Source organism: Mustela nivalis (genome assembly GCF_964662115.1).
Source record: "Mustela nivalis genome assembly, chromosome: 8".
In the NCBI taxonomy this organism is placed as follows: domain Eukaryota; kingdom Metazoa; phylum Chordata; class Mammalia; order Carnivora; family Mustelidae; genus Mustela; species Mustela nivalis.
The window spans coordinates 62,951,905-62,970,508 of NC_139027.1; the positions used below are offsets into that span (position 1 = coordinate 62,951,905).

General features: G+C 39.1%; 2 protein-coding genes across 2 annotated transcripts in view; one reads left to right on the top strand and one right to left on the bottom strand.

The window, feature by feature from the left end:
• Nucleotides 1-18,604, bottom strand: part of LOC309871387 (uncharacterized protein) — a 574,873-nt gene that overhangs the window by 518,425 nt on the left and 37,844 nt on the right. The gene's annotated exons all lie outside the window — the stretch shown is intronic.
• Nucleotides 12,761-18,604, top strand: part of FANCL (FA complementation group L) — a 304,302-nt gene continuing 298,458 nt past the window's right edge. Inside the window, exon 1 of the mRNA XM_082744360.1 lies at nucleotides 12,761-13,045. The gene's annotated coding sequence lies outside the window, so the exon portion shown is untranslated. The remainder of the gene's footprint in view (nucleotides 13,046-18,604) is intronic.

The following is an 18,604-nucleotide window of genomic DNA, read 5'->3' on the forward strand; positions in this document are numbered from 1 at the left end:
ATGACCTTGAAACCAATACAATGGTTCATTTTTTTGACATGTCATTCTCTTTAGTCATCATTGCTCTGTCAAAGACACTAAGGTAGTCCCTGGCTGGGGTATTAGCCTGTTTCATAATAAATCTCTTACTTGAAAGTTCAGGACCACTTTCGTATTCCTTTCTATTCTTTTAATTTCTCTTCCATCTTCTTCTCTCCTCCTACCACAGCACAATTGGGGGGGGGGGTAGGGAGCACTTCCCCAGACCTCGGTCTCAACCTCTTCCCGAGTCTTCCCTGGCGGTCAAGGACAGCATCTGTGGCCACAGTGGTCAGAGACGAAGGATGGAAGAAACGACAGGACCCCACGGGGGTCCCTCTTTTCTCTCATCCTCCACCTCACTCTGGAATCCACATAAAGGACTTCAAACCAGACTCTACTACCCGCTGGATATGTGACTGAATGTCATCACCTTGCATCTTTGAACTTCAGCTTTTTCACCAAATGAGACTCAAAACTCCTGTTCTACCTACCTTACCGGGCTCCTAAGAAGTCTTCTGAATTAAAAGAGCCTAGTGAACTATTTGTTACTTTGAAAAGTTAAAAGATGGCTATTAAACATTTCATTTTAAAAGCAGCAGAAGGATCAAGTGGAAAGGGTGAGGCACAGAGACCTGGCTTTGAGTCTCCACAGTGCTACTTCCTGGTTGTGTGCTCCTGGGTACTTCACCCAACCTCTCAGCAAGAGGAGTAATAATGGTATTAGCTCATCTCTTACCTAGAAGAGGTGGTAAGCATAATGTTTACCTCCATTTCATCACAAGCCTTGAGAAAACAATTTCAAAAGTTCTTTGTGAAATACAAACAGAATATAATCATCATCAACCTGCTCTATAGAAACCTGGTTTAATAGGTACTGTCCTAGCTCTTGTTACATGAAATATAGGACATTTTTCCTTAGCAAACAGCAATTATTCTTTAGAAACTAACAGTATAACTCTTTCCCTCAAACACTGGTGACTTTTCATGATTACATTTATAAACTCAGCATTGCATAGTATGATTATATGATTGTTAAATTAGTAAGTCAATGGATTAATGGTAGAGAGTAAGATAAGTGTTAGGATTTGTGGTTTGATGTATATTTGATGATATAAAAAAGAGAGTTAAAAATAAAACTGACATAAGGATAGTGGCTCCCTTAGGGGAAAAGTATGAGCTGTGATTGGGGTGCTAGGTAGGGAAAGGGCATTTCTAGGGTGTTGAGAATGGGCCTTGCTTGGCCAGAATGAGAACTGCGTGAATTTCACTTGGAAATAGTTATTAAAGCTGTGCTTTATGTTTTGTATGCTTTTACTAATTGTGTGATCTAATTTGAAATTTAAGCATTTTAAAAATTGAAAAAGAAAATGTAACTGGCAATTTTGACAATGTTCCAAATTTATAGTGCTCCACGGAAAATAGGTAGTCTTTTATACGTGGAAAAAACAGTAGTCTTTTATACTTTTTCACTTATTTTAAAGGCAAAAAAAAAAAAAAATCATTCACACTGAATGTTCCCATATCTTGAAGGACCTACAAATGAAAAAAACATGGCCCTGCACATCAGTGTCATCATGATGCACAGTAAGTGGTTAATCACTTACTGTATTTGTACAGATCATCTTGCACTAACATCTTGCACTAACCCATTCCTCAGAGCTGAACAATGGAACATACAGGATATGGGATCATTAAGCCCCACATATTTTGATGATGCGGGAAGGTCAGTAAATATTTGGCCACACCCTAGAATTCTGGACATTCTACTTTTACTTTTTTTCCTTTAGAACACGCTATCTTCTTTCTGCTTTCACTCCCATCCCAGGAGAACCTTTTAACACAAATGTTCAAACTATGCTTTCCAGTTTATAATGTAATAGGTATGATTTAGATTCTGGTCCGCATTCAAATCTCATGTGCCTTTTTTATTCGTTACATGAATTTGTACAACCATGCCTCAGTTTCTGCATCTGATAAATGGGTATAGTCGTAGTACCTATGTCATAGGGGTATTGTGATTTAATACACGCAAAGCATCCATGACAGTACCTCACACAAACATAGTAAGCGCTTAAGCAGTACACCAGAAATGAAATCTTCCTTAGGTCTGGCTTTGCTCTTCTGAATTTCTTATTTAATCAAGTTTCTCATGCCCTTCTCTGAGCCATTTGCCTACTTAGGACTAGATACTAAGTATTCTTTCTTTTGTTGCATTTTATCTGGTCACTCGCTATCTAAAGCAGACCTTACAATGTATTTTCCTTCCATGATATAAAAGCTAAAACACTTTTTGGTGGCTGGCTCATTAAAATACCATTTATCATCTGACTTTGAAAGAACAGAGGCTTCTCAATCATCATCCCGTTCCCACCATCCCTCCTTCTCTGGCAGCATGATCCCCCATTAAGTTCTAAGGTTCTCTTTCACTGGGGTGCCTGGGTGGCTCAGTGGGTTAAATATCAGAGACTGGATTTTGGCTCAGGTCATGATCTCAGGTCCCTGATCTCAAGGTCATGAGACTGAGCCCTGCATCAGGCTCTGTGCTCAGCAAGGAGTCTGCTTGAGATTCTCTCTCCCTCTCCCTCCACCCCTCCCCCTGCTCTCAAGTGCATAGGTGTGCGTTCTCTCCCTTCCTCTCTCTAAAATAAATTAATAAATATTTAAAAAGAAATAAAGCTCATGACACATAGATAAGTGCTTTTTAAACCATATAGAGAATATTAGCAGGTGATGTGTGCATTTTTGGGTAGAAATAGACAAAGGGGAGAAAGGTGAGGTGATTAAGTTTCTTAAAGTACCCAAGAATTTAATCATCACTACAGTGTTGGTTCAGAGGACACAAATCACACCATTGTTAGGAGGAACTGAGGGAGTTAGACAAGCCCTCTGTTAGAGATAAGGACACTGAGTTTCAGACAGGCCACTCTTACCCAAAGCAATCAGGAATAAATATAGTATAGCACCGGGTTTCATGCCTCTGGGCCAGCATTCTTTCTTTCTTCTATCTCATGACATCTTTCAGCCAAAGCGTCTATGCTGTGATATCTCAGAGGAAAAGTAATTAATGAATAACTAGGCACACAGCAGAACAACAAAGGTAAATGGCTTTTATACATCAAGGCGAAATCTGGTAGAAATACCACTTCCATCTTCAGCTGTGCAGATAATTAATATTTCCAGAGTGCTTAAAGCATAATCACATACATTTAATAATTCCAACAACCCTATGAGGAAACTTACTTTCTCTTGCCCAAAGTCACAGAGCAAGTAAGTAGTTAACTCCCAGGCTCAAGCGCAAGTCTTCTTTTTTAAACACTGACTTACATTCCTAAGCAAACCACTCAGCGATCACCAGGGCAGTAGGAATGGCTCCATGTAGGAAGGACAGAGATAAAAGAGCTCAAGTCAGGTAAAACTGCTATACAAAATTAAGGCAGGTGCAGTGACAGAGGTGTGCATGGGATGCAGCAAAAGCCCAGAGAAGAGAGCCACAGAACTTTTTTGGAATATGCAATAAGAGCTAAGTTTGAAAGAAAGAGAAAATATTAATGGGACCAGGCTGTAGGAGAATGGCAGTAGAGGGACGAAAGAATGTGTGGGAAGAGTAAGAGTCACTTTATATTGAGCGCTTGCTGTTCTCTGTGCCTCACTGATCCCCACTATCATAGATAGCAGATACTTTTCTATTTCCCTTTGTAGTTGAGTAAAGCAAGGACCAGAGAGGTGAAGCGATTCACCCAATGTTGCACAGCCTAAATTTCAACTTGGGCTCAGGATGCTTAATAGCCTCCACACACCAAATGTGCATGAAGCGTGGTAACCCATAAAGGCTAGCAGAGTGGGCAGGAATCAGATCTGAGTCTGTATTCTTGCCAGGCTACCGCGCTTGATGCTTGCTATTTGGCTCTGCCCTGACAGTGATGGAAAGCAGGCCACTAGAAAATATTTACCGCGGAGGAGGCATAATCCGATCTATGATTAGAAGGATCCTCCTGGAGAAACACAAAGATGGAAATGGAGACAAGGAGACCACTTGAGGTCTCTTATAATAACACAGACAAGAAATCGTAAGGGATGGTATCGAACATGGAGAAGAGAAGGTAGATTTCACGGATATTGAGGATATAATATATATACAAGATGTGGCCTTTGAAGGAAGAATCCCAATCCACATTCAAGATTTTAATTTTGTGAAAGGTGAATGGCAGCGTTATCCACTTGGATATCAAATCCAGAAGGGGGTGTGGATTCGGGGAACTGTGTAGAAATTAGTTCAGCTTCGGACATGATGATTTTGTGGTAGTTTTGGTAAGAGGGACCAGAGAATTATCTGAGAGTCCAGTATATAGGTTTGGTGCTCAAAAGAGCCATGTGGTTCAAGTTGGTATGTGGTGAGGAGGGTCATGGATACATATGAGAGCAGCTGGGCCACGGTTTTAGAGTCAGTGGAGAAGCAGATTCAAGAGGGAGCCCCAAGAAATGGTCATGTATGGAGCTAGTAGAAGAAGGGCACCCAAGAGGCTGCTTGAGAGAGAGGAAGAGATCCAGGAAATCCTGCTGTCTCTGAAGTCTAAGGGAGGAGGAGCTTTGAGGAGAGAGAATTGGTCCATAGTAAACAATCGCTACAAAAAGGAAAAACAAGACCAAAGCAATCTGGAGATACTTCTTGACTTCATACTCGCCCTCACATTTCTTCAAGCTCTTTGAGAGCCAAACACCATCCAGTAAAAAAGCAAATGGCTCCCTTGATTATTCGATTGTTTCTATGTGGAATCTCGGCAGTGCACATAATTATTTGCGGCTCCTTGATGTGCAAGAGAAATTTAGGAGGAATGCGAACAAAATGCCTCTTCTGATGTATTTGCCATGCTATAGACAATAAGAAAACAACGTCAGCAAACGAGCTGAATATGTAATAGAGCTGTGGGAAATCATGCTATGGAGAAAGAGAGAGAAAACCTAAGTTCTGAAAGATAGACATTGTATAACAGGTTATTTAAGATGTGTGTTGTCTGATAGGGCCTTACGAAGTGGTCCCTAGCATCTCAGGCAGAGATGTACTAACAAATAAATCCACCAATGCATCTTTATTATGCACCTTCTAGGCTCACATTGCCAGAGGCACAGTGGCTGCTGCCCTGGGTGTCACGTAGGATCTTGGATAAGGAGACAGGCAATACTGACACAGAGGCTAAAGCAGGGGTCTGCAAACACATGGATAAGAACAAGGGCTTCTGACTAGAGACAGAGTTCCCTGCCCCACCCTTATTAACCTGGACGCAAGTCAGGTAACCACTACAACTACTGTAAGCTTCAGTTTTATCAGTTTATAACTACTGTAAGCTTCAGTTTTATTCAGTTATAATGATAGATAATATTCTATTGTTTCCTGCTAATATCATAAGGAAATAATAGCCCGCATGTATTGTGTATTTATTACATGCAATATAACATGATTGTTTTATCTCATTTAATTATCACATCTATCCTATTCAGTTTGTCACTACTTTTATCTACCTTTTCCAGATGAAGATACCAAGGCACAGATGGGTTCAGAAACTTGTTCAGGAACACACAGACAGTAAGTGGTAGATTTTTAACCTAGAAAGTCTTAGCCTGGAGGACATGCTTCTATAGACCATACTCTCCTGCTTCTCAATAAGCATCATAGGGGTTCCAGTGAATACAAACGCCTGTTTCATGGAGGCAGAGGGATGCGACTGTGGGATGATGGGATTTGGACAGGCAGAGGGCATTCCTAACAAGCTGTCCACCAAGCCCTTCCCAACGCCAGCATATTAAAATGCCTATGGATATATATACTATAGACCATATACACATGCCTGTGTGTACACACACACACACACACACACACACACACACACACATTCACTTAAGTACTTCTATTTTTATATAGGTTTGGAAAATAGAGCAGGATTCTAAGAGAAAATAGACCGGAGCGACTGTGGTGATGCCTTCCCCTGCTAAAGTCAAAGCCATGTTGGTGGGAGCCAAGTTTAAACTCTCAGCCCTTTCCCCTGCTCGAAAGCGGACAACCTGTCAATCAGTACGGAGACACCTTACCCAGGAGTGGAAAGGCAGTCACCTAACTGCTCCCTACCAATTTAGTTAGGGATTCGTTCTAACTCTTATTTGAAGTGCCTAGAAATTAATGTAATATTTCCTGTCCTCATTTGCATTGCCTGCGGGCTGGAAACGCCCCCTGTGAGGGCCACCGAGTTAGGCAGGGAGCTGTATCCAGGGCAACTCAGCACCAAGTTAAAGCAGGAGGAGCCCTTGTAGAGTGGCGCTGACACTGGGATTAGGATCTGTTCTATGAGACCGTGCCAGGCTGATAGATTGAAGTGGCAATTTGGGATTTCACCAGATAGAGAAGTAAATGTATTAGAATGAGGAAAATCCAAGGAGAGCAAAGACTGGGGGAAACCATACAAGTTGGCGAGTGAGGTTTTGTTTTGTTTTGATTTTTTAAATTCAAGTCTCTCCTTTTGGCTTTGCATTTGAATCCTGAATTTGAGCATCTCTTCTGCTACTGCAAATATATTAGCAACGTGGATTGCCTTTGTTAGTCTAAATTGCCATGTGTTTGCAAATACGTTTCAAGAGAATGCCACTCAAGAGAATGCTTCTCTTGGACCCAAATCACAGTGTCTATAAGTAACTCTTGACCTTGATGCATCTGTGCCCTGCATGCAATGAAAGTAGGTGCAGAGGCCGTTGAAATCTTCCCAAACTATTCATCTCTTATTGATTCACTTGTTCTATTGTGAACAGAGAGACACCTACACACTAGTTTAAAATTAGGAGCTCCCAAGACTGTGATGAATGAAGGCGACATGGGATTCGGAAGTACAGAATTTTCTCAGCCAGGAATGGCTGGAAACCTTATTATCCTGGCACATCCTAAACACATTCATTAATTTATTTCTTTAGCCTACAGATCCCCAAACATTTCCAGGATCACTATTTTTTCTTAAGCTTAATTACTTGGCAATTCTTCTAAGTGCTATATAACTTTTAAGTGAATAAAAATAAATTTTGAGAATTCACATTGATTGGGGAATACTACGAAATGTTGGCAGGGGTGGGGTGGGGAGGAAGGCAATTGGAACTACATTAGAAACCAGTAACCTACAATGATGTTGTTGTGTACACACCGGGGAAAAACCAATCCGTGCCCATAAAAAGTTTATGAAAGAAGCTCGGACCCCTTTAAACATGTAGATTTGTCCTCTATTGCCACTGAAAATATTTCTCTTATTTCCAATACTTTTACAACTTAGGTAAAATAAACACAGGCTCCGCCATGCTCACGGGAAATCTGTTACCTCACTTTCAGAGCCAGGGTTTATTTTTAAGCCGCTTTTTCCACCTAAAAGTTAGTTAACATTTGGAAAAATCCAGACAACTCATCGGTTCCTAAATCCTAAGAAAGGCCCATATGGCAGGGAAAAGCTACAGGGCTAGGGTGAAGCATGTGGGCATGGGTTTTGCTTCTCATTGTAGTGATGGTGGTGGGATGGTCTCCGTATTTTATATCCTCTTCACCTCTTTGTAATTCCTCTGCCTGGAGTAGTGACAGTGGATTCAACTGTCTTCTTTGGTCTTATGTATGGATAACTCTGAATCCATGCATACATTTCAAGCCCTGCTCCTTTGTTCATGTTGATTCGTTACATTTCAAGCCCTGCTCCTTTGTTCATGTTGATTCGTCCATTCAGAAGACCTTCCCAGAGGCACATAAGCAGGAAATGTTTGCATGGGCCACTTACAAAATTCTTTACCCAAGTTTGCATTTGTAATTTGCACTATTTATCTTAAAAAGGGACTCAACAGTGTACACACTTCAGGTTTCGTAAACCTGGACCTTTCCCGGGCCTGTCTTATCCTCTCTCCACGTGTTCACGTCCCTGTTCATCTCCTAAAACACTGGTCAGGACCTTCTTTCCTCACCTCGCTGACCTTGTTAGTACCTGAAAGCCTTGTTACAAAGTAAGGAAAAATGGGAAAACAAGCCTGGACGGTAAACACACCAGACTGTTCTTTTATTAACCTTGGTCTCCTCTGAAAAATAAAAGACATGTCAATAATGAGAATCATTTCCATTTGCATGTTTTGAGAATATTATAGAAACGCAGGGCAAAGTTAATGTTTACTTTAAAGTCTAGTATCACGGGTCTGTGTTTCACTGAGGTAAATGTTTTTTCAACAGAGGTCATTTGCTTACATCCAAATACATTATTGATTTCAGATTGCTTTCATTTATCGCTAAAAATTTAAATACAAAATTAATTCCCTTTAGAGCTTTTTAACACTATAATCTCGAAAAGTTAGCTGAAACCTGTAAACCTTTACAGAAAACCTGTAAAACCAAAACGAAGACAAATTCTGAAAACCTTTGCCTTCCAAACAAAGGAGGATTCTTTTTTTTTTTCCTTAAGATTTTATTTATTTATTTGACAGACAGAGATCACAAGTAGGAAGAGAGGCAGGCGGGGGGGGGGGGGAGGGGAGACTCCCTGCTGAGCAGAGAGCCCGATGTGGGGCTCGATCCCAGGACCCTGAGATCATGACCTGAGCCTAAAGGCAGAGGCTTAACCCAATGAACCACCCAGGTGCCCCAACAAAGGAGAATTCTTAACATCATGAATAATGTGTCTATGATACAATATATTACTTCATTTTTTTTTTTAGTAAAACAGCACTTTATATGCTTCTAATACCTGGCATGTAGAGAACAATTTTTTAAGGTACAGCATTTTACAACCTTGGGGGAGAGATTTCTTTATAAACGTATCTCATGTGTCTGAGAAATAACTTGTAGAAGCTAAAAGCCACCTCCACTTCTTCAGAAAGCCAAATCTTGACAGTTTGTTACTTAAAGACATTTTTGCATTAGAAAAAAAAAAATTGATGGGGGCACCTGTGTGGTTCAGCCAGTTAAGGGTCCAACTCTTAATTTTGGCTCAGGTCATGGTCTCAGGGTTGTGAGACTGAGACCCACGCCAACCTCTGCTTAAGATTCTCTCTCCCTCTCCTCTCTACACACCAGCACTCCCACCCCAGCCCTGGCCCAGGGCCACTGCCCCATTCACGCTCTCTTGTTCTTTCTCTCAAAACAAAGAAAGAAAGGAAGAAAAAGAAAAAAGATGAAAGCATGGATGGAAGAAGAGCAAACAAAATCTCACTGTCCTTACTTTCGATCTGGAGCAGTGCTTCTTGAACATGATGCACGTACAGAGCAGACAGGGGTCATGCAGATTCGGGCTGGTCTGGCCTGGAGCTAGAGTCCGCCTTCCTCACATGCTGCCTAGTGATCCTCAAGCTCCTGGCTTCTAGACTATGCTGCTCAGCAAGGGTCTAGTAGAAATCTTTATTCTTTCTTCCACCCTCTCCAACTTACTATTTATTTATTTATTTTTGAAACATAGTCTGAAAACCTATGACATTCATGCCTCATTAGTGACTTAGAAGAGCTAGAAATTTCCTTGTTAAGAGCTTGAGTTGTCAATGGTTTGAAAAATAGCTAGTATGTGGATGGAAGAGAGGGCTAAGGAGAAGATCGGATTGATGCCTAGGCTGGAAGTAAGAAAGACTGAATTTTCACCAGTGGAGCTAAGACGAATCAAAGTGTGATCCTGGACGAGTCACTGGGTCTTTCCAAGCCTCTGTCTCTTCATGTTTAAAATCGGGATGCTGGCCTTGTGGAGGCCTCCCTCTGGTTTCTAGATTCTGTAATGTTGGCCATGTGTTTGCCCATGTCACAAAGGACAGCACATAACTAATCTGTTTACGTGGGCTATTTTAATAATCAGTACAGACTGCCAACCAACAGATCTGCATAATCAATATAAGGATATTGGGACTTAACATCAATTAGGAAGATTGCCAGAAATAATAAATACTTTGTTTCTTTCTTTCTTTGTTCATTTATTGCCAACTCTAGACTCTGCTTTTGTGCTTTACTTCAGTAGAAGGTAGTTCCCAAAATGAGAGCCAGGAAAAGTGAATCAAGACTTGTCTGTACCATAATCCATGTATATACATCAAACCCACAAGCAATGGGGCTTTGGATGAATCACCCAAATTCTCTGCAAATGGGCATTTTAGTCCCCATCTTAGAAAACTAATGCCTGACCCTACTAACTCACAGGACCATTAAGAAACCAGAGTGGGATACAATATACACATGCTGCTTTAGAAAGTTTTAAAAAGTGCCTTGCAAATGCAGGTTATATTTTTATCATTCCCCACATCTTTTCTGAATAATTTATCAACTAGCAAACAAAAATACACTTTGCATTTTGTTAGGCAGGCATTTTCTTTTCATCTATTTATTGACTAAAATAAACACAAAGAGGCAGGAAAAACAGAAAGAGATGAGTAAATGAAAGAAAACATTCTCCGACAACATGCAGAAATCTATGGAAATAGATTTTCTCTGAAGAAAAGAATCTATTAGAATATTCTTAATGATCTAATAAAAAAGGGAAAAGACTCAAAAGTTTCATAAATCATTTTGCACTTATTTTGTTATTAGGAGAAGAGGGAATTGTGTGGCAATACGTAAATTATGAACAGAAGAAATTATAAAGTGCACATCTGCAAAGGAAATAGATGTGTACTTCACTGGGAATACAGTTAATAACTGTGCCCATTCCATTTTACATTGTAATGGAGTAACTACCAAACTATTATGGAAACGAAAAATTTCCTCGACAAAGTTGCATTTTTAATAGACCCATAATATGTAGTGTTGTTCTATTTTTCTTCTTACTGGATGAGTACAATGATCATCATGCTAAATGTGATCTAAATTCCATCTCTTCTCCCCGCTCCTCTAATGCTTGAAGTTTATGTAACACATTAAAATATGAAGCAGGCGCTAACCCATCAAAGAAACTAGAGAAATAGTTGTAAGCATTTGTTTGGATTCTTTTAAATCCCAAGACAAGCAGAAACGCACATCACTACAGAAAATCTGAAATATATTTAGTCACCTTGCAGTCTGGCAAATCTAGCTTTGCTTGCCTGGCCTTAAAAGTGAGACAATTCTTAAGTCCCTCCAATGTAAGTCTTAGTCACATAATTGAATAAAGGTAGAATTTCCATCATACCTTCTTCCTGACTGAAAAGAAATAAACAAACAACAGATGTGAGGGTCTCTGGATTCTTGAAGCCTGGTTAATGGAAGTTTCTGCACAACTAGAAAACAGTATTCTTTTAAAGCCTTATTCTTTTAGCCCTAGTTGAAAGTGTTTTTTAGATCTGTCCTAGAAAATGCAGTACGCTGTGCATAATGAATTCTTACTTTCATAATTAAGGATTTTGCACTACCTCCAGATCACCACTTTAAACATTACTTCTCAGTGTCCAGGACTGTACACATGAAAGTTTAAGGTGACTACTGTTTCCAGGGGATCTATCCCTGGAACTCCTTGTTTTAGCACACAACATTATTTTCTTAAGGCTCCTAAAATTCAAGAAGAATTTTGAAAATACCCAATAGGCATTCATCTTTTTCTATTGCTGCAGCTGCTGTCATTGGAACCCTCACCATCTTGTACCCAAGCCCATGTGCCACCCTCCTAAATAGCCTCCCAGCTTCTGCCCCTCCCCTTTCCACCCTCTATCTATAGGCACAGTCATCTTTCTAAAGCCCAGTTCTCTCAGGTCAGCCCTTGACCTTGATTCCAGCTTCAAACCAAGCATTCATGGCTACCTCCCCTTCCTTTCCAAGTCCTGCTGAAAAGGCATAAGAGATTTGGTTTTGTTTCCTAGAGAATAAGACCCTAAGAATTCTGGTAAATAAGAAAGCAAGCCAGAAGCAACCGGATAAGGTTGGAGGAAACGAATCCAAAGCAAATGAAAGTAGATGGAAGGCCAGAAAGGCCAGAAGGAGAACTGCAGCCCAACCCATCCGAGGAAAGATCAGCCCAAGTTGAGTCAACAAGTTCAAAGAGTTGAAACAGCTGCTGGCAAAGAGGGACTTGAAAACACAGATGCACCTCTGAGAACTTACTCCCCTCTTTCCCTCTCTAGGGTGTAAAATGAACATTAGCAAACCACAGTTTTTCCCCAAGAAAAAAACCCAAGATTGCCTTTCTAAACAAAGTGGGAGATGGGCTGGTAAGTAAGCCCAGTGAAGAAACTGAATGTAATATTACACCTTCTCGCCAGTAATAAAGGAGAAAATAGAGATCAGAGCGCTCCAAGGCCACCATAAAGCCTCCTTCTCCGCCAGTTGTGGCAGTCCTCGGAGGGCGCACCTCCTCCGCACCCACACCACCTCCAGGCAAACCTGACCAACACGCGGTGCTCCCATCCGAAGTTGGAGAGGGGGGTGTCTGTCGGAAACCTCCACGCTGCGGAGCAAACGCGTGTGGAGGATCACCTTATTTTAGGGACGGCAACAGGACAAACGTAAACGGGACCGGGAAGAACTTGTGGAACAGATGAGTTAATGAAGAGAAGATACTGCTTGGCCAACAACAGGAAACCAAGTATTATCATCTTCACTTTAAAGCTGGGGCAACATTACTAAATAAAGGTTCACTCAATCATCCTGAGTCATGCAACTGGTCTGTGGGACGAGTCTGTCCAACAACATCTGTTTGACTCCAAAGTCTGTCTTTCCACGAAAGCACGTTCTGTGCGGGGTGAGCAGGTCACCTTTGGAAGCGAGGACGATGCGTGAGATTGGGGCTGTAAGGATTTGTAGAAACGGGGCAGGTGGAAAGGAGAAAGGAAGGGTGGAAGGGAATCCTAACCCGGGGAAGAGTGTGAGTAAAGCGTGCAAGGCGTGTTTGGAAACGCTCGACGTCGAAGGTGTGTCCTGGGGAAGTGTAAGACAAGCGAGAAAAGCCAGGGTGAAGACAGATGTCCTAGTTCTAAATGTCCAGCAGTAGAGTTTCAGTTCTGCCCTCGAGCGCAGTGAAGAACCGGGGAGAACCTTGAAGCAGAGGGGAAGCTCCGAGCGGTGCCGACAACATCTTCCCGAGAGGTACGCAGATTCTGTTGGGGAGGGAAAAAGACGGAGCAGCCGCGGTAGGAGGACATCTGGGGGCTCCGGGTAGGACTCCGTCTCAGAGACGGAGCCCTTCCAAGAAGCGCTGCCATCCCTTTAAACTTGGCACATGCATGCTCTGCCTCTATTAGAACTCTAGTTTCGTTTTCATTTATCTTTCTACTTTTACTAAAAGAAAAACATATGTTCAAATTGAGCCCTGGTTCTAACCAGTACGTTTCAGATCGCTAGTGTTAATGGGTCAAGCCCCTGGAGGGCTCCACATTCGCACAGGCATTCCGGGCTCATACGTTTTGTCCATGCCCCTGAAACAATTGATGTACTCCAGTATATGGTGTATGTTTTTTATAATTACACCAGAAGAAAGCATTCTTTATGGAAATAAATGTGCTTTTTAAAAACACATTTCTGAAAAGCAGCAGGCAAAGCATTAATAACAAAGTGAAATGATAAACCGAATGGAAGTCTGAGAAAAATTCTATATTTGTATTATACAGGCATTGTTTTCATTCCTGGCACCTTATTTTTCATGTACATAAAGAGAACGCAAGCTACAGCAGGGTGAGACAAAGATCAATGCTGAATGTATTACTTGGCACTGGTCAGACGCAGTTTAATAAGAAAAAAATTGATCCATTAAGCTAAACCTAATTTTTGGCCGAAAATGGTTGAAATCTCTTCTTTATATTGCTAGCTTCATAAAGACCTATAATATTTGGAAGAAACAACTCAAGACTGAGTTTAATAGGATTAAATGTATTGCAAATATACTTAACAAGAATCTATCAAGTTGTTAATGATTGCTATTAATATCAAACAATTTTTGTATAGAATTTTTTATTAGAGCAATTGTAAAATACAGCCGTAAGAAATGTAATATAAAAAGGTTTTCAGGTAATTTGTAACAGCTACAATTGCAGAACTCAAATCCTAACCTACAAGATACAGTAATTTATTTTATCATTCAGTTTCTAACACAAGTGCAATTCAATTTGTAAAGTATTTAAGTGCTGGTCTTAGGCCTGTTTGGCCAAGTTCAGAAGGACCACATCTCCATCTGGTAGTAGTGTTCTTGCCTGTCCAGAGATTGTAAAGCAGAGGAGTTGGTGTTATCAGATTTTGAAATGTTTTTGAAGGTGCAATACTAACTTCGAAAATATTATTTTAAAGCAGCCTCATCTCAGATCATTAAGAAAGCAGAAGTTTTAGTCTCAAATTTCACAGAACCCTGGAACTTGAAAGAGTATGGAATTCAGTGACTGTCTGGTTCAATCTGCCCATCTATAGATACAGAAACTAAAGCTACAGAACTGATTCTGTAAAATAATCTGCCAAGTGTGCATACACTGGAGGAAAGCTGAATGTTTTTATTCACGAGATGAAAAATGCTGTAATGAAAACGGAGGCTACAGAAAAGTGAAATAGACACTTGTAGCCATAACCACAGTATATCAACCTGAAAAACACATGCACAATAAGTGCCTTTTTCCTAAATGATAAAGATTTTGGTTCAAATGCTCTTAATTCTTTATTTCCCTTTCCTTATAGGAATAGTCACTGCGATGTAACAATAAATCCAGAAATACACACCCTGCACCCACATACACAAACACTCACCCATAAACATTTTGCTCCGAACTTAAAGAATCAATATTTTAAATGGATCCATGAAAATTAGAATGTTTTAAAGATCGTGATTTATATAAGCAACTATACTAACAACATATTTTTAAAATGACTGTATTCTCAAAAATTGGGAAAGAAAAATCATGTTCTTGTACCTGTTTAAAAAATATATATATCTCCTACAGCTTGGGTCCTGGGTGATGAGTTATACCCTTTTACCTTCAGGGTAGCAATTTAAATCCCATGCACATCAGGAAGGAGGAAATATTGTTTCCATTTTAATGGCTGTCCAGCGTTCTATGCAAAATGGATAGGAGGTTTCAGTTCAGTTCTTAGTAGATAGATGCTTACATTATAGAATTGTCACCCAGGAGAAAGGACAAGAGCTGAAAGATTATGGGGGAGAGGCACCATCTCACCTACATACACTGGGACATCTAGGGTGCCTAAGAGAAATGCCTTTCAGTTTGCAGGGGTTGATTAAGTATTCCTCATAATTACTGGATTGATTATAGTTGGTAAAATCTGAATGTTTGCCTGTGCATAGGTTTTTACAGGTAGGAACAGTGCTGGTAGCCAAATAATGTCTGTGACCATTAGATAATGGGGAGCTGAGACTACCTTTCTCTGAATTACAACTCCTGAATATTTTCACTGCAAAGTATGATGTAAAAGCTCTGTTGATGATTAATTTGTATTTTAAGCATATAAATCACTTCTTGGTTGCCATGCTAATACTGATTTAGAAAAATACACACTTCAGTTTATATTGATCTGTTTTTCTAATTCTTCATCAGAAGGGTCTAATATGGTTGCTTTCGCAATTTACTTTCGAAGTTATCCTTTTAGGAGATGAAGTAACCAAAAGATATTGAAAATCCGAAGTAAATTACATCGTACCAGTTAGACTTCCCTGAAGAAATGGATACACCTCTGTAATCCGCTCAGCTCACAACTAATAGGCAGGGGATTCAGCTCTGTCTTCATCTTTACTAAACTATGACTCTATTTGAAGCACACAACATTTGTCTTCAGAACACCTATCAAATATTTAGTATCTCATCTAACACAATTAAATTTCCTATGAAATTACAATTTACATTATGAATCGGAGCTTTAAGATGTATATAAAATCCACAACTATATTGTGATACTTACTAAAGCACACCAAAATGGGATGCTTTGAAAAATATTATGTCTTAGTTTCAAAGCTCCAAACATGTAATTTAATAATTTTTTTTTAATCCCAGTTTTCTTGAAACTGGTTTGCTTACAAAAGTTGGGTTTTTATGTAATTTGCTAATGGGGAAAGGGCCTAAATAAACATACACTGGGGAGAAAAAATAAACCTTAATCTTCTAAATGAAAGTAGAACTTGAATATTGCCATAGGAGAGCACACAACAGATGTCATTCAAAGCAAAGAAAGAGAAACCGAATTATATCTATCTATGCATATATGTATGCAGACAGAATAGATACGTGTGTGTGCATGAAGACAGATGATCAGACAGACAGAAATTTGAAGAATTTCATACTATAAAACAAAAGCTAGGGAAGGAGATATCAGGTGATAAGGACTATTACAAATTTTCAAATGAACTATATTTAACTAAATGCAGTCTCTTCGAGTAAAAATAATGACAGAATGGGAAAGCCTTGCTGGGTCTCCTATCCTTCAATGTCATCTAGAGGGAAAAAAATTGCACGCAAAACTGTAAACAGTGGACAGAATATCTAGAAGTAATCGATGTTTCAGAATTCATTAAACTGTGGAAAGGAAATTAATAAAAGAAATCTCAACACTAACAAAAAACACAATCACAGGAGAAGAGATCTAAAGGAATCAAAGATAGTGAAGGAACTTTAAAAGGGAAGTAAGTTTTAGAAATTGCTGTAAAGATATAGGCTATATGAAGGAACTCATAAGGCAGCTAAATCACAGTCTAGTACGTGGCGCAACAAGAAAAAAATGTCAGAGAGGAGGACAAAAATGAAAATTGCTAACCATGTCATAAGATAACTTTCTTCCTTTCCACTAATACAAACACTAAAAATGTTTCCCAGGCTTAAACCAATGATTAGTTCTCCATGGAGTCCTGATTCTATTTCCTAGAAATATTTTGTTAGAATGGCTGGCTATCAAACAACATGTCTCTGTATTCCTTTAAAAACTTGTAACAAACCTACAGAATACATCTATAACCGCATATCATCAGATATTTACTACTGTTGGTGTAAAATTGTTTTTATTAATTCACATGATGTCCAAGTCCTGAAGCTAAAATGGAATCCAGGTCTTTTGATTTTTGGTTTACTTTTGAAGTTAATCTTAAATGCTGCTTTTCCATGAAGTTTCTTAATAATATGTAGTAGGTTCCAGCTAATCAGGATAATGGAGAGATGGAGGTCATAGATCACCAAAATCATGATTAAGACAAAGCTAATAAAAAGATGTCTTAAATGGAGTCAATGTTAACTGAGTTAAAATTACATCCAATTGGCTAATTTAATTATGATGCATTTAGACAATGGAATACATGCAACTACTTTTTTTAAAAAAAGATGAAGTTGATATGTTACTATGTTTCTATATGAATATATAAACATATACTATACTGAAACACAAAAATGAAATACATTGTTATTCATGTGAAAAGAGGGAGTATGTATGTGCATAAAACTTTGACTTTATGGATGTATTTTAACATCTGAAATGCTGTACACCAAATTAGAGTGATTGCCCCCCAAAATATGTCCAATATGAGGATAATCTAATTTGTTCTTGTATTTACTAGCCAGTCCCTCCTGCAGATCATGGCTCTTATTTCTTCCTCTCAAAACACTCTTATTTCAGTGTCACAAGCTCTAGCTCCAGCACACCAACTTATTCTTATCAAGTTGTTAAACATGAATCCCATGGTGGTGTTTGGATCAGGCTAGCCAACTAGAACCTTTATCAAAGTTACCTTCCATTCTGAAATCATTAGGGCGTTATCTCTTTGTTTTTCAATCTACTTGAAGAACTTAACCAACACTCAGAAAATTCAATTTATAGTTTTATTTTTTAAATTAAAAGAGAAAATCTCTTCCTCCATTTAAACTATAATGCAAGTTGAACAGTTCTTCTTTTTCTAACTGTTCAACAATTTCAAGATTTTTTTCGAATGTTAAGCATTTTCCTTTTTACATTAGGTTCACAACATGTCAAGTACATGGCTACTCCTCTGATGGGTAGGTAGCATAGATTTTTTGCATGTAGCAGAAAACACTGCATGGCATTTATTAATACATATTTCCAAACAGTAGATGTCTTCTGATATCTAGGGTGTTTGTTTTGAGTAGATTTATAGTGGTTCTATTTCTCTTTTAAGCACAGTAAATTTGCAAATTGATTAAATTATAATTAATTATATTTATTTTTTGATGACTGCCTCTCTTGCACCACTAGCTAGTATAGTGTCATATAACTAAATCGAATAGGCAGATATACAAACACACAAGAGGAGGCATTTAATGTGGTGTCACAAATCTTTCAGTTTGTATAGTTATCATCCCACCCCTTCAATCCTTTCTGCTTCTTCCCTACTGAGAAAATGAGAAACAGAGAGAGACATTTTTATATTCTTTGCCTTGGGTATATATTCTCTTCATCTAGGACATTTATTAAGCTGCTCAGAATATTTGCAAAAGATATATATAATTTTATTTAACATTAGCCTTTCCCTCCATCACTGAAAACAGATTTATGGAATTTCAATGATAAAAAATAGAGATAGGATACTGGAAATACGAAGTATAGACAAAGTCTTAGCAGTGATTCTTCCAAGTCTGTAAATGCATATAGGGTGTTTTCATGGTTACTTACCTGTGTTGACCCAACACTTTTGGGAGAAGTCTAATTAAAGTC